This window comes from Peromyscus californicus, unplaced genomic scaffold, assembly GCF_007827085.1.
Source record: "Peromyscus californicus insignis strain IS unplaced genomic scaffold, ASM782708v3 Scaffold_17__1_contigs__length_78620276, whole genome shotgun sequence".
Lineage (NCBI taxonomy): Eukaryota > Metazoa > Chordata > Mammalia > Rodentia > Cricetidae > Peromyscus > Peromyscus californicus.
In genome coordinates this window covers 47,095,198-47,110,673 of record NW_026294469.1, presented here as the reverse complement: position 1 = coordinate 47,110,673, position 15,476 = coordinate 47,095,198, and positions in this window count along the sequence as shown.

The following is a 15,476-nucleotide window of genomic DNA, read 5'->3' as shown; positions in this document are numbered from 1 at the left end:
TATAGCTTTGTTGAAATATAATTCATATGGTATTCATTTCACCCATTTAAATTGTGTGATTGTTGGCTTTTAGTACACAGGGAGTCATGAAATGATCACAAGATCTAAAATATTTTACCACCCCTGAAAGAAACCCTATGCCCATTAGCACCGTGCCCCCCCATCTCCTTCCTCCCATACAGATCGGCTCCAGGCAGCCGTTAGTAGGTTTTCTGCTGTAACGGACTTTTCTATCGTGGCCATTCAATAGGAATGGGGTTGCATCTAAATAAATGATCACAATGTGATCCCCTGAGTCTAGCTTCTTGTACTTAGGGTCATGCTTGTGAAGGCCATCCATTGTGTAGAATACACTCTTTTATAGTCAATTACGCTTCATAAATTGTTTATGTCAGCTCATGGGCATGTCCGTTGTTTCTAATTTTTGATGCTATGAACATTCATGAACAGAGTTTTAGGGGGCAAAGGCACAAAAGTGGAACCATGAGTAGGTGTGATACTTAAGGAACTGCTAAACGTTTTCCAAAGCAGCTATTATAGTTTTTCATTCCCACGTATGTGCATGGGTGTCCTGTTTGTCTACAAATTAGCCAGTACTCGTCGATCTTTATATTAGAGATCCCATGCAAAGTGTTTGTTGAAATGAATTGTTACAGCCTGCCAAAGGATCACATTTCTGCAATTCCAAAATTCTGGAGGTAGAAGATGTCTAGCTCATGACTACATGGTAAAACTTATCCTCGAGAAACCAAACCAGACCAAACAAACCCATTATCATTTTTTTTCAGTTGGACTGTCTTTTTATCACTGAGTTCAGAGTTCTTTATATCTTTTCACAAATCCCTTGTTGGATAAATAATTTGAAAATATTTCCCCTTATTCTCTGAGTTGTCTCTGAGTTTTAAAATAGTTTCTTTTATGCATACAACTTTTAATTTTGGTGAAGTCTATTTTTTTTAATTATTTGTGTCTAAGTTGGAGTTTTCTACCTCAAGTTTATAAAGATTTGCCCTCACCAGGCAATGGTGGTGCACACCTTTAATCCCAGCACTTGGGAGGCAGAGGTAGGTAGATCTCTGAGAGTTTCAGCCTGGTCTACAGAGTGAGATCCAGAACAACTAGGGCTGGCTCACAGAGAAATCCTGTCTTGGAAAACCAATAAAACCAAACCAAAACAAAACAAAAGACACTGAACAGGAACACTCAAACACAAAAGGGACATTAGGAAAGGTATCATGGAATTAAGTAGGTGGAATTGTAAAAAAGTGAAGAAACAAGAGGGCCATGGTTTTATGATGTCATCAGGGTGATGACTGGAAAGGAGCTATGGGCCAACAGTCAGATGTCAACCGTGGCTTTGAAAGGAATGGCTGGTCCATCAGAAATTCATTATACATCTTTCCCCACAAATGACTTGTTTCAAATTATATCGGATGCTAAATTGACTTAGCAGAGATATATCCAAATACTTGAATATACAATTCTGTCAAATCCAAATATATCATTTCTATTGCTTTATTTTTGTGTTTAATCCAAATTCAGCTTTTTCAGTGGATAAAGGAAATTGTTTATATATTTCCTGGCAAATATTTATATCTCATTATGTGTATTAGCTAACTGCTAACAAAGCATACAAGAATACCAAACAGATGCTTCAAACTGAGATAAAATGTTTCCCACCAAAAAGTAATTTATCTTGGAATAAATTCTATTCTGTGAGTAGAGAGTACTAAAATCAGACTCCTAGTCTCTTGTGAAAAGTTTTAAAGGCTACATTATCCCCTAAATAATAACTGTCTGAATGTCTGACCAGAATGTATTCCATCTGGTTGGTGGTTTAAGCAAGTAGAGACGTAATACAAGTTGTAGCAAATTAGGAACATTAAGCCACATAAAAATGTCATTTTGAGACTGTTAGGACATTCTCAGAAAACTGTGACTCAGTGAAATATGATGTGGAAACACCCCACCATAGGAGGTGGGAGAACCCCAGCTTCCTGCTCAGAGGCTTACACAGCAACTGGAGTCTCACTGCCTATACTCTGTCCCCTCGTGGGAAGATCACCAGTTAAGAAGCCACCTGCCTCTCAGCAGACAGGAACACCAGGCTGTGAGGCCAAGTCCAGATCCCCATGCAGCCCTTAGTCCCAATAATGCTTTCCTGTGTGCCTGAAATTCAATTCCACCATCTGCTCCAAAGGGCTGGAGATCCAGTCAACAACACCACTCTGTGGTGCTGAGTGGGCTCATGAAAGTCTCAGCTGGGAAGTAAGTTGTGTGAATAAGATTGACTTACAATCCACCAAAAGTTTAAAATATGTAACAGAAAACTAATCACTTTATTTTGCTAAAAATGAATAAACACAGTTTTGTAACCTCTTTTCTTCTATTTATTTTTGTCTAAAATTAACAGGTAAATAAAAACCATTGTTTGAATTGCAGCCTGCCTTGCATACATTTAAAAAAAAACTGAAGCCATGGGCTGAAGAGGTTCAATTACTGTTGGTTTTTACCCACCTGAGCACTGTCTTATTTAAATTTTAAAAAATGCTTGGAAAAAAACTTTGAGAACACACCGAAGACCTCCTGATAAACCCCATATGCACCCGGGTTCTCAGAATCAGGGTTTAGAGCTCACATTCCAAAATGGACACTGGATTTCTGAGCACACCAGATGGCTGTGGTCTGCACACTCCAGTCTCTCATTGTCTTTCACTTCTTTGTTTGTTTGTTTGCTTGTTTGGTTTTTGTTGTTGTTGTTGTTTTGTTTTCTCTTTTTTGTGTGTGGGACAGTGTCTCAGTATATAGCCCAGGCTGTCCTGGACCTCACTATGCAGACCAGGATAGTGTGGTGGTATTGTGTTCCCCAAAATATTGTGCACCCTAATAAACTTATCTGGAATCAGAGACAGAACAGCCACAATATTAAACATAGAGGATAGGCAGTGGTAGCACACGCCTTTAATCCTAGCATTCCAGAGGCAGAAATCCATATGTTCAAGGATACAGCCAAGCATGGTGACTCACGCCTTTAATCCCAGAAAGCGAGCCTTTAATCCCAGGGAGTGATGGCAGAAAGCAAAAGATATATAAGGTGTGAAGACCAGAAACTAGAAGCCTTTAGCTGGTTAAGCTTTCAGGCTTTCGAGCAGCACAGTTCAGCTGAGATTCATTCTGGATGAGGACTCAGAGGCATCCAGTCTGAGGAAACAGGACCAGCTGAGGAACTGGCGAGGTGAGGTAGCTGTGGCTTGTTCTGCTTCTCTTCCAGCATTGACCCCAATACCTGGCTCAGGGTTGATTTTATTAATAAGAACTTTTAAGATTTCTGCTACAGCATAGCCTGGAACCCAGAGATCTGCTGGGATTAAAGGTGTGCATCACTATGCCCGGCTTTTATTTCCGTTCGTTTCTATTTCCAGTAGCTGTCTTTGGATTGTGTCAGATATAGCAGCTGAGAGGAGAAGAGCAAAATTCTCTGCTCAGCATAGCATGGCAGGGGCACACCACACCCGATGGGGTGGTTAACACTCTATAGGCTGGGTAGAGACCATTTCTTTTGGCATGGATGCTTGGTGATAGACTTTTATATATGTGTGAGCCCTGGCATCAGATATCAGAAGTCATGGGCAGGAACATCTGCTCTCTCTTTGGAGGTGAGAGGCATCAGGCTCATATCTACTTGCAGCTCCTTCTAGTAGCACAACCAAGAAAGGATCCATCAATCACCCATAACAATAAAGTTTATATACATTCTGACCCCCAAGGAAGTGTGGCTCATTCATATCATATCATTTAGGAGTAAAAGTAGAGGAAATCTGGAGAAGAAATGTTCAAGACTATCTCAAGAGGAAGGAAAATGGGTATGTCTTTGCAGCAATGGTATAGTTTTAAAGGAAACAGTTTGCTACTTAATAATTTATACCTAGTTAAGTGGTCTTTCTTGTGTAAAGGTAAACTAAAGGCATTCTCAGAAATATGAGAACCCAGAGACCCACGCCTAAATAGATCTCTTTCTTAGTGAGCTCTCAGTAATAGAACTAAACAACACCTAGTTAGAGTTTCTATTTCTGTGAAGAGACACCATGACCACAGCAATTCTTAGGAAGTAAAATATTTAATTGTGGTGGCTCACTTGTACTTCAGAGGTTTAGTCCATTATCATCATGGTGGGACATGGTGGCATGCAGGCAGACATGGTGCTGGAGAGGTAAGTGAGAGTCCTACATCTTGCAGGCAACAGGAAGTAGTCTGAGTCACTGGGTGGTATCCTGAGCATAGAAAGCTTCAAAGCCTGCCCCCACAATGACACACCTCCTCCAATAAAGTCATACCCACTCCAACAAAGCCACACTTCCTAATAGTGCCACTCCCTGTGAGATTATGGGGACCAATTACATTCAAACTATCACAGACACAAAATTAAAAGATGTTTTAAAATCATGATATACATGATAGATATAACAATGAGCATTGAAGTTAATTCAACATTAAAATTATGTCAAAGAGTAAACATTTTGTCATATAATAGAACACGAATGTCCAATACAATTCTTCCAAGGCGAAATGCAGTAGATGTTAATAATACTTTAACAAAATCTTGAAGTTTGACATCATAAACAAATTAATGAGTAGTGAGCCAATGTAGTGAATTTGGCTTGTGAGAGTAAATTACCGGGGTTCAGAGCTTATCTGAAAGCATGAGTCCCATGGGAGAGAGGGTACACTCAGGGAAAGCAACCCTGGGATGTTCCACTGTGATTTCTTGTCCTGGTGCTGAAAGAATTGATATTATATCACACCTCTGTCAGTTAGTGTCAGATGTCAATTTGAGAAGAGGGACCCTCCACTGTCTCCACAGTGCTGATTTGTGGACATGTCTGTGGGGACATTTTCTGGATTGCTAATTGATGTAGGAAGACCCAAGCCACTCTGAGCAGCACTATGCCTAGGCAGGTGGGCCTTAGCTGTGAGAGCCTAGAGCAAGACAGTAAGAAGCCATTGTTTCTGATTCAGTTCCTGCCTCCATGTTTTTGATTTTGCTTCCTGATGACAGAACCTAAAGTATAAAATGAAATAAACCCCCTCCTCCTCAAGTTGCTTTTGGTCATGGTGTTTATTACAGCAACCGAAAAATAACCAGGATGGTACCCTGAAGGTGCCCTTTTTAACCTTTTCAAATAAAACACAACAATAAACAATTACTCGTTTTTTTTTTTTTTCCAAATAAGCAAGAAGAATTACCTAGCTTCCAGTCAATTTCTGAAGCCAATAATGAGCAGCACAGGTTATACTCAGGACACCCCGAAGGAAACCTACCCATGGCTCCGGGAATCACAGAGGGCAAAGCATTGCCCATCTCCCACTTGAACTCAGAGAGGAATCAATCAGGCACAAAAGTTATTCAGCAGAGAGAATGCCTGAGAAATGAGTCCCAAGTTCATCATTCATGGCCAAGAGAAGTTTCAGAAGGAAGTGAGATGACCTAGGAGAGACTGTGGATAATTGAACAAGGAAATGCTGGAGAAGTACAGAGACCTGAGACTCAAGACCACATCCATGCTCTCACGAATGCTCGAACGTTGAAGCCAGAGGCCATGGCTAAGACCCACAATTTAGCAACAGATACAGCAATATCAGTAGCATCAGCCAGTTCATAGATCCAGCTCCGTCAAAGGGTCTTAGTCTAGACTGCATACCAAAATGTTCATTTATCTGGCAGTTAAGTTACTGGTTACCTGCTGTGAATTGGGCAGACAATGAAACACAGCCATGAGAAAGAACAAAAGCTCAAGTTCCTATCACAATGAAGGACACATTTTAGCAAAGAAAGTTGCCTATTTCTCTTGATAGCTAAAATATAAATAGTAAAATATATCCCCCCAAAATTATGAGAAAACGCAGTGAAGAGCAAATATTGTTTTTTGATTTTGCTCTTTTGAGGGGCCTGCTACCCAGCTCCCAAATAAATCACACAGGGAGGATTATTCTTAATTATAAGTGCCCAGTCTTAGCTTGGCTTGCTTCTTGCCAGCTTTTCTTAACTTAAATTATCCCATCTCTCTTTTTCCTCTGGGCCTTTTACTTTCTTACTTCTGTAATCTTACTTTCACTGTCACTCTGTGGCTGGCTGTGTAGCTGGGTGGCTGGTCCCTAGGATCCTCCTCTCCTCGTTCTCTTGCTCTTTTTTTTTTCTTTTTTATTTATTCTCTCTGTCTGCCAACCCCTCCTATCCTTTCTCCTGCCTGGCTATTGGCCATTCAACTCTTTATCAGACCATCAGGTGTTTTGGACAGGCACAGTAACACAGAGTTAAACAAATGCAACATAAAAGGATACAACACATCTTCACATCATTAAACAAATGTTCCACAGCATAAACAAATGTAACACATCTTAAAATAATATTCTACAACATATAAAAGCATATATGCATAGGAATTGCACATTAGAAGAACTCTTAGAATTTATGGCAGTATTGTCAGGAAGGGTACACCACACAGGAGGGGTGAAGGGTGTGATATCTGAGGGACGATAAGTGTGCTAAATCTGGGATTGCTTATGTAATCAAATAAGTAGCTGCAAGGAATTCTTTCAAAACTGGAAGAGGTATCTCTATGCTGAATAGTAAAACAAAGTTTTCCTTGCTTTGAAGGACCTGGCTGACAGTTTTGATTCAGTTATACATCAAAACAATATTTGAGGAGTGAGGTGAATGGACCTGGTTCATCTGCCAGCATGAGAGTTCGGTAATAAAGTCACATGTCAGTATTTAATTTGTATCTATTGATGCTGAGTTGCCGTTGCCAACACTGTGAGTCAGGTTGCATTAGATCTGTACCTTATCAGACCCTTTTAGAGTGGCCCCCTTTTTATTCCATTTTATGCTCACCCTAACATGGTCCTAAAATCCACTGAGTACAGTCTGTTGTCAATTCCTTGGGCCAAAGGTTCAGAATGGTTTCATTTTATTTTCTCTATCTAAGTAACTCTCAGCACTGTTAGACTTGCAGAGTCAACCTTAACTGAGATCATTTAGGAAATACAAATTGTCTCTCTCTAGCCTCAACTAGAGGCCAAATCCACAGCTCTGAACACAGCCTGGGAGTTTGTATTAAAAAAGGAACAAACAAAAACCTCCAGATGATCCCCATTATGTGGGAATTCCCAACCAATGTCTAAGTAAGAATGAGGAAGGGCAGAGCCGGGAATGTTGCTGCTGCTGTAGCTGCTTCTGCATGTCTGATGTTCCTTGCCTCCCACCTCATCTGCATTCTCATCATTTGCTGCACTAACCTAGTGTGCAAACAAGCACACAAGCAAGCAACAACCACAAAAGCCCAAGTCCTCGAAAACAAATGTCCTAGTTAGGGTTTCAATGGCTGTCAAGAGAGACCATGACCACGGCAACTCTTATAAAGAAAAAGCATTTAATGGGGTTTCAGAGGTTTAGTCCATTATCGTCATGGTGGGACATGGTGGCTTGCAGGCAGACATGGTGCTGGAGAAGGAGCTGAGAGTCCTACGTCTTGATCCATAGGCAACAGAAGTGAACTGTGTACCACACTGAGCCTGAGTCTAGCTTGACCAAAGGAGACCTCAAAAAACCCACCCCAGCAGTGACACACTTCCTCCTACAAGGCCACACCTACTCCAGCAAAGCCACAGTTCCTAGTAGTGCTGCTCCCTTTGGGGGCCATTTTCTTTCAAACCACCACTCCAAGTAATCCTGGGTTCACTGTCCTTATCTTATCACACCAACAAGAGAAGCTGGCAGTTATACAACAAACCGTGCATGAAAGGAAGGAAGGGAAAAAGTCCTGATAGGCCTTCAAAGGCTTTCACTGTCCTGGATATGCACACAAGGCTTTCCTTATCTAGCAAAGAATGAGGCAGCACTTACATGCAAAGTTGTGACTATGTTGGAACACTTTCTGTCTGGATTTTTACTTGACAGTTCCTCTTTATATCTCTGTCTCTCTGTCTCTGTCTCTCTTTCTCTCTCTCTCTCTCTCTCTCTCTCTCTCTCTCTCTCTCTCTCTCTCTGTGTGTGTGTTTCTCTCTCTCTCTCCATTTAATTAAAAGATAATCGTATCTCACACCCCCCCTTCCCTTTCCTCCCTCCAGCCCCTCCCATATCCAAGTCAATCACTGACTTCTTTTTTTTTTTTTTTTTTTTTGGCAATTTCCTGGACTGTTTTCTCTTAAAAACTGTTATAATTAAGAATGTGTACAGTGTTGTCCTTATGGCATGTTAGTAACGGACGGAGGTTAAATTAAGAACTTCCTGATGACCTCCCCATGAAGGAAATCATCCCCAACATCCACCTGATTGATTAACTCCTGATGAACTCCCTACGGAGTAAATCAACTCCACCATCTGTAACTGGAAGTTTTTCTGTGTCCTGATCTGCCAGTGTTGGGACAAATCTCTCCCACTTGCGTCCCCCAAGTAAACACACAGAGGCTTATATTAATTATAACTGCATGACCATGGCTCAAGCTTTTTGCTAGCTCTTATATCTTAAATTAGACCATAACTATTAATCTATGTATTGCCACATGTTCCGTGGCTTTACCTGAGTCCCATTACACGTTGCTCTTTGGGCGACTGGCTGGTGTCTCCTCACCTTCTTCCTATCTCTCCCTTTGAATTTCCCGCCTGCCTCTAAGCTGCCTAGCCATAGGACAAATGGCTTTAAACATCAACCAATTAGAGAAACACAAATTTGAAGCATACAGAAAGACATTCCCCCATCAACCATCTACCTGATTCATTAATACCTGTAACTATATCCCAGAACTGCAGGATGCTTTTAGTAGACAGTAAGTAAATAAATATATAATGATTCACCATGCACAAGACTTTCTCAATTACAAGATACATATTTACTGTCTTTTCAAAGTATATAGCTAGTTTCACAGAAAAAGCAAAAGCAAAAATCTAGAGAGAAGATGAAAAGTATGTTTATACAGGAGCCAAATCTGGGTCAATTGGAGCATAAAAATAAATAACAACAGTGGTGAATTATAGCCTATAAAATAAAAATACATAATTCCACAGTAATATAAATATTTAAATAGATAGAAAGGTGACTGGCGAGGATGGAATAAAACTTCAGTCTTTTGAAAGACAAGATTCCAACCAACAATCTACAGGACACAATGGGATTAAAGACCATTCATTTCTGTCATCTTAGATGTTACTGATTTGGGCAATAACTAATAAATGCTGGAACTACTAGATAAAAAAACTTAAGAGTTAATAACTTTTTACTCTCAAATTGTAGTGCTCCAAATTATTAATTATATTTATTATCTTACAGTGGAAAACTTGGCAGACATAGAATCAACTGAGTACTCAAAATCAACATCATCATAAAAAGGAAAATCCACATTCACCATTTGGGTATTGTAGCACAGAAAAAGACACTGCTATCCCCTCTAAACACACATTGTGAATACAGTTATGAAGAAATATCAAGAATATTTTATTTTAATGACCTCCTATAGAAATCAACTACACTTGTTTAAATATAGAGGTCAATGACACTTTCAGGAAGGTAAAAAATGTACCCTGGGGCTGGAGAGATGGCTCAGAGGTTAAGAGCACCGACTGCTCTTCCAGAGGTCCTGAGTTCAATTCCTAGCAACCGCATGGTGGCTCACAACCATCTGTAATGAGATCTGGCGCCCTCTTCTGTATACATAATAAATAAACAAATCTTTAAAAAAAAATGTACCCTGGAGTAAAGGAGACTCGGGGGACATTTAATGGCGATGGATGGAACATGTGATCTTGGATTAGACCCTGGGCCCCAAAAGCAATAGTTTAAAATTTGTTATCAGGAAAATTGATTGCACTTAGAAGAGCAGCCATTCACTTAGAAGCTATTAGTTGGGCTGGTGTTGTCTTTCTGTCTTGGTTAAGGACTACGCAGTGCAATATTTATACATATAAAACCTTCAACTTGTCCCAGTGCTGTGACTTGTGCTTAAGTTTAGCTGAAATTTAACAACCCTTTATGGACATCTTGCGAAGTGACACTTTTGATGGAATGTATAAGTTCTAGAAAGCAAAAAGAGAATAGTCCAATGTGAGAAATCAAGGTAAGCCAACACCATGTGTTTATATTTGGATATTGCTTTATATTTTCATCTTTAAATAAGTCTCAGATCTGTCACCCTAGTTATTATATATATTTAAACTAAAATTTAGTTCCATAAAAGGAAATATAGAGAGGAATATGGGTGACCACAGTGAAATTGCTACCTTTGTAGATGTTTTTGTATCTAGGCAATATATTAATAAGAATTATCAGCTCCTGAAAAAGGAAGCTAAAATATTTTTTTCTTTTAAAATATGTAGAGATAAATATGTAGATTTAATCTAAGAATGAATATTCACCCATAGAAAGTTCCCTGTGGTTTTTTTTCCTTTCTGGGGGGGGTACCTTTATCTCAATGCCAGGATGCTCAAAAAAATGGAACTGTTCAAGGGTCACTACTGTCACTGGAATTTCCTGAGTCCTGGACTTAAATCTGAAACCCAACATTATTGAAAAAGTGAAAACGATGTATTTTTTCTTGAGACAGAGTTTCTCTGTGTAGTTTTGCTGCCTGTCCTGGATCTCACTCTGTACACCAGACTGGCCGTGAACTCATAGAGTTCTGCCTGCCTCTGCCTCCAGAGTGCTGGGATTAAAGGCGTGCACCACCGCCACCCGGCAAAATATGTATTCTTATAATCATAAAATGCTTCTTGTTTAAGTTTATAATGGTTTAATTAGGTGATCTCAAAAGAATTTAATCCTTACAGCATATCTGGTAAGATAAAAATATACCAATTTTAACTGATATTCCATTTCACAGATGGGGATTAATATGTTTAGCTCTTCAGTATCTGCCCTACCAGCAAGAAAAACTCAGTGACTTTAAGATCCTAACTTCTAATTCAAACCACAAACTTGGAAAGATTAAACTATTTACAAGTTTTTCACAATGCAGTTTCTGGGGAGAAAAGGGGAGCTAGGTATTGACACCTTAACTAGAAGATCATCCACATCACTTTTTCTCTAGAATACTATTGGCTGAAAAGATAGAAAAGTCATTTTTTCCCACTGAGCATGCTATAAATGATCATATTTTTCTAGATGGTAAAGATGCTTATAGTATATTTTTCATCTTATAATACACCATAATATGTAAATCCACTTACTACACATAATTTAACAGAGTCCTCACTTTATGTTTGTTTATAAAATGCTTTATTTAATGTGTATTCCTTTGGTAGATGTAAGCACATGAAGATTGGAATCATCAGTTTTCCTGCCTCCATCTCCTTAGTACCTATTTCAGTGCCTGGTACATGAAAGCTATTAAGTATATGATTGAGGAAGGAAGGAAGAAAAGGAAGGAGGTGCAGAAGCAGGGAAGGAAGGAAGAAAGGGAGGAAGAGAGCAGGGAGGGGTGGAAGTGAGGATAGAGCTAAAAGAGACACCCACATATTTAGAGAATTGTGTGAATCACCCAACCAAATGTCAGGGACAGGCACAACCCCAGGGCAGTTGACAGAAATGGGAAGGAAGAGCATTATTCTCAGGGAAGACCAGGAGTCCAGTTCCATCCACACTGGACTTTAAGTCATTAGAGGATTCATATGATAACCTTGAGCGAAAAGATGTACTTAGGAGTTATTGGTAAAATACACAAGAATGTGTGGATTTTTAAAAATCAAGCATCAGAGAAAGGTAGACTAAGAAGAAGATAAATACTTAGCTAAATACTCAGCAAAGACTGACAATGTGAATAAAGCAAGGTGGAAAGAAATCTGTGCAAGAGAAATCAAGAAAGGGAACCATTTCAAGAGTGATGATTCATATCGTGAGGCATGCTCTTCAAAGACTGAAAATGGGGGAAGCTAGAAGGCCTCCTTGAATTTGTTTTGTAGAAGCCAATAGTGCCCTTTGAAAAGGTAAAACAAACAAACACAAAAAACCCAGCCCCACTAGAAAGTGATTAAGTGATTTAGAGATGTTGTTGTGCCTGTGGGAATGACCTAAGAAAAATAGAAGGTTGAGAAGTGAGGTGAGGAAGAGGTGAGAAAGCATACACAAGAGTGTGGACAAATGACTTTGAGCAACTTAGTTCCCATGGCACAGTAGACTGAAGGAGGCGGCTAGTGGAAAGTATAGCCTTACCAGCCTATTCCAACCTGAAAGAGGTAGAGACTTAAACATATTTAAATGAGGATGGAGATGGCCTAGCCTATAGAGATAAATTAGGAATACAAAATAGGGAAAGCAAGCAAAGGTATAAATGTTTTGATAAGATCAAACAGAATGGGATATCAAGAAAATACTGTGGCAAAGCTAGACAGAGAGAAAATTCTAGGCATACAAGAAGGGAGAGGAGCCCTCACTTAGGAACCTGGCTGAAGCCAGAGTGTGCTAACAACAAAATCTCTACACCCAAGGCTTAGGGAACATTTCCAGAGGATTAAGATGCCTGCTGCTAAATCTAACAAGTTAAAAGCTGAAGAAATGAAAGGCCCTAGCCAAACTGACGTCCCTAAAGCTAGAGAAACAGACAGGTGAATGCGGAGAGTCATAGCTGTCTAGACCAAATTCTTGAGAAGAAACTCATGGAAGTCAGAGCCGTGGTTAGAAAATCCTAACTCATTGAGTGACAACTAGAGACTCAATGTGGATAAGCCTGAGAGTTTAAAGCTCCAGGGAAAACCATTCACAAGAAGGTCAAGATGCTCCTGGGACTTCCACCCCCAGAAATGCTCCTGGCTTCCTCAGTGAATACCATGGAAACTCCCTTCATCCTTCCGGCAGGAAGAAAAATAAAAGAAACATTTTTTTTAATGTACCAGAGCACTGTGTTCCCTTTAGGGATGTGGACCCTCAGGAGGAACTTCTTCTGTGTGGGAGAGGGAACATTCACAATTCTGCCTTCACCATCTTTCTTAGGGAAACCATTCTGCACCAACAAACTGAGATCTGATCACAGAGCAAGAGAACCACCCCCCACATCTGACTGCTGCATCCTTGGTCTGTTTACTGTGGCTTCCTTTATTCTGTACACATCTCTACCTTGTCTCTTGTGAGAAGAATTATAAAACACACTAAAAAGACAAAAACCAAACCAGAACACCCAACAATACACTTTAAAGAGATTGAACAAGGGTTGGAACTGGGTTCAGAAAGGGCATGCATGTTAGAATGATGGACAGGTGTTTTTGGCTGTGAGCCATACACTGAGGAAGACTTAGTGGAAGAAGGAAACATTCTTCCATTGTTGATCACAGACATAATCTAAGCAAAACCATAAAAATGCCAGGAAAGAAATGGAAAGAAATGGCAGCTGTCAGGTACGACAGAAATGAAGAGTACGTCCAATGATCAGGTTGGAAATAGCTGAGAACGAAAGTTTCTAGATCTGAGAAGCAATGAGAAAGAATTTTTTAAAATGTGCTCCAGAAACTGTGAAATAACTACAAAAGACACAGTATACACATAGCAATAGCACCACAGGAAATAAAGAACTCTTTTGAACAAATCATGACTGGAACTGTACTACATCACTATCAAACATCATAGCTCCAGGAAGGATAAAGCCAATGCCATAAATCACACACACACACACACACACACACACACACACACACACACACACACACACACATGAACAGACAGTCACATATATTAAAACATGGAAAAATCAAAGGTAAAGGAAAAATCCAAAGAAGGTGAAGGGGAACTTCAGCTACAGGAGAGCAAACATGACCCTCAACAGAAACCATGCAAGTAAGAATGAAGACCTTAAAGTTTCTACAGTGAGACTGGGGGAGGAAACTATTAACTCCGAATTATGACCCTGTGAAATAATTTCTCGAGACTGAAAGAACTAACCCACCATTTTTCCAACCCATGGTCACACATCAGGTCCTGGACAAACTCCCTGGGTTACAAAACAAAACAGAAGTCATAAATGTGAGAAATGGATTTGTAGGTGGGGACTCACAAGGATGAGAAGGAAATAAGAGATGTCTGGGAGGGATACAAGGCAGGTGGGGTCTTGTTGCCGGATATTTGATTGCACTGTGAGTCCCTGAGACTGTGTTAATAAAATCAACCTTGGATCAGGGGCAGAGCCAGTGACTAGTTGACAAGAATTAGACACAGAGAATGTGGAGGACCCAGGAAGACAGATAGAGAAACTCAGAGGAAGGAGTAGGCAGGGACTTAGAGATTCACAGTCTTTTTGTTTTAGGACAAATGGAGAGATGTTCTCTTGCTGGGTCTCAGACCAAAGAAAAGGTCAGCTGGTTGCTTCTTGGCCCCTCTGAGCCATCAGATTTTCACCCCAACATCTGACGCCTGAGTTTTTTTTTTTGGTAGATAGAGAGAATGATAAAATCTACATTTGAAAGCAGCTGGTGCAGGCAGGATCAGAAATCCTGCCAGGCCATTGCCTGAGCAGTGGAGCACTGAATTTGGGGCTGGTGGCTGCAGATGGTAGTTAGAATATCAGTAGATTCAGATCCAGCCACTAAGCAGATGGGAAAACGACAGGGCCTGAGAGTGATTTGACTGTATTACATATGTGTATGAAGCTGTAAAAGAGCACATTGAACTAATAAAGTAGCAAATGAGAAATTACAATGTCCTCAAATAAAAATGAAGAAGAGTTGTTCACTGCAAGTGTAGCTTAGAAGAAACACCAAAAATGTTCTTCAAAGTAAAAGTAAAATGCTGTTCAGACCTGTAGAAAGGAAGCAAAAGCAACAGAGAATGAAGAAAGTTATAAGAAACTTCTGTTTTTCTTTCTGTTCTTAACTTATTTAACAAATAGTCTTCAAAAATGATGACAATGGAGCCGGGCGGTGGTGGCGCACGCCTTTAATCCCAGCACTCGGGAGGTAGAGCCAGGCGGATCTCTGTGAGTTCGAGGCCAGCCTGGGCTACCAAGTGAGTTCCAGGAAAGGCGCAAAGCTACACAGAGAAACCCTGTCTCGAAAAACCAAAAAAAAAAAAAAAAAAAAATGATGACAATGTATTTGATTATACGTATTTATGCATAGATATGCATTTAGACACTAATAGATAAGTAAAATCAATGATAGATGTGACCCAAAGAGTGGGAGGAAAGGACTGGGCATATTTTTTATCATAAGTCATTTAGGCAGCTTATGCATTGTGTTAATTGAAAAACAGATTTGAAAGAGCTGTAAATGCATACAGCATTCTCTAGGCCAGTCATCAAAAACAGTTTTTATTTTTGTGGGACTTTGCTTTTCTGAGACAAAGTCTCATTCTACAGCCCAGGCTGTTCTGGAACTCATGACAATCCTCCCATCTAAGCCTTCCATGATGCTAAGACTATAGACATGATCTACCCTACACAGATTTTGTTGTTATTATTTTTAAAAAGTGTAATTGTTATGCCAAGGAAAGAATATGGAATTT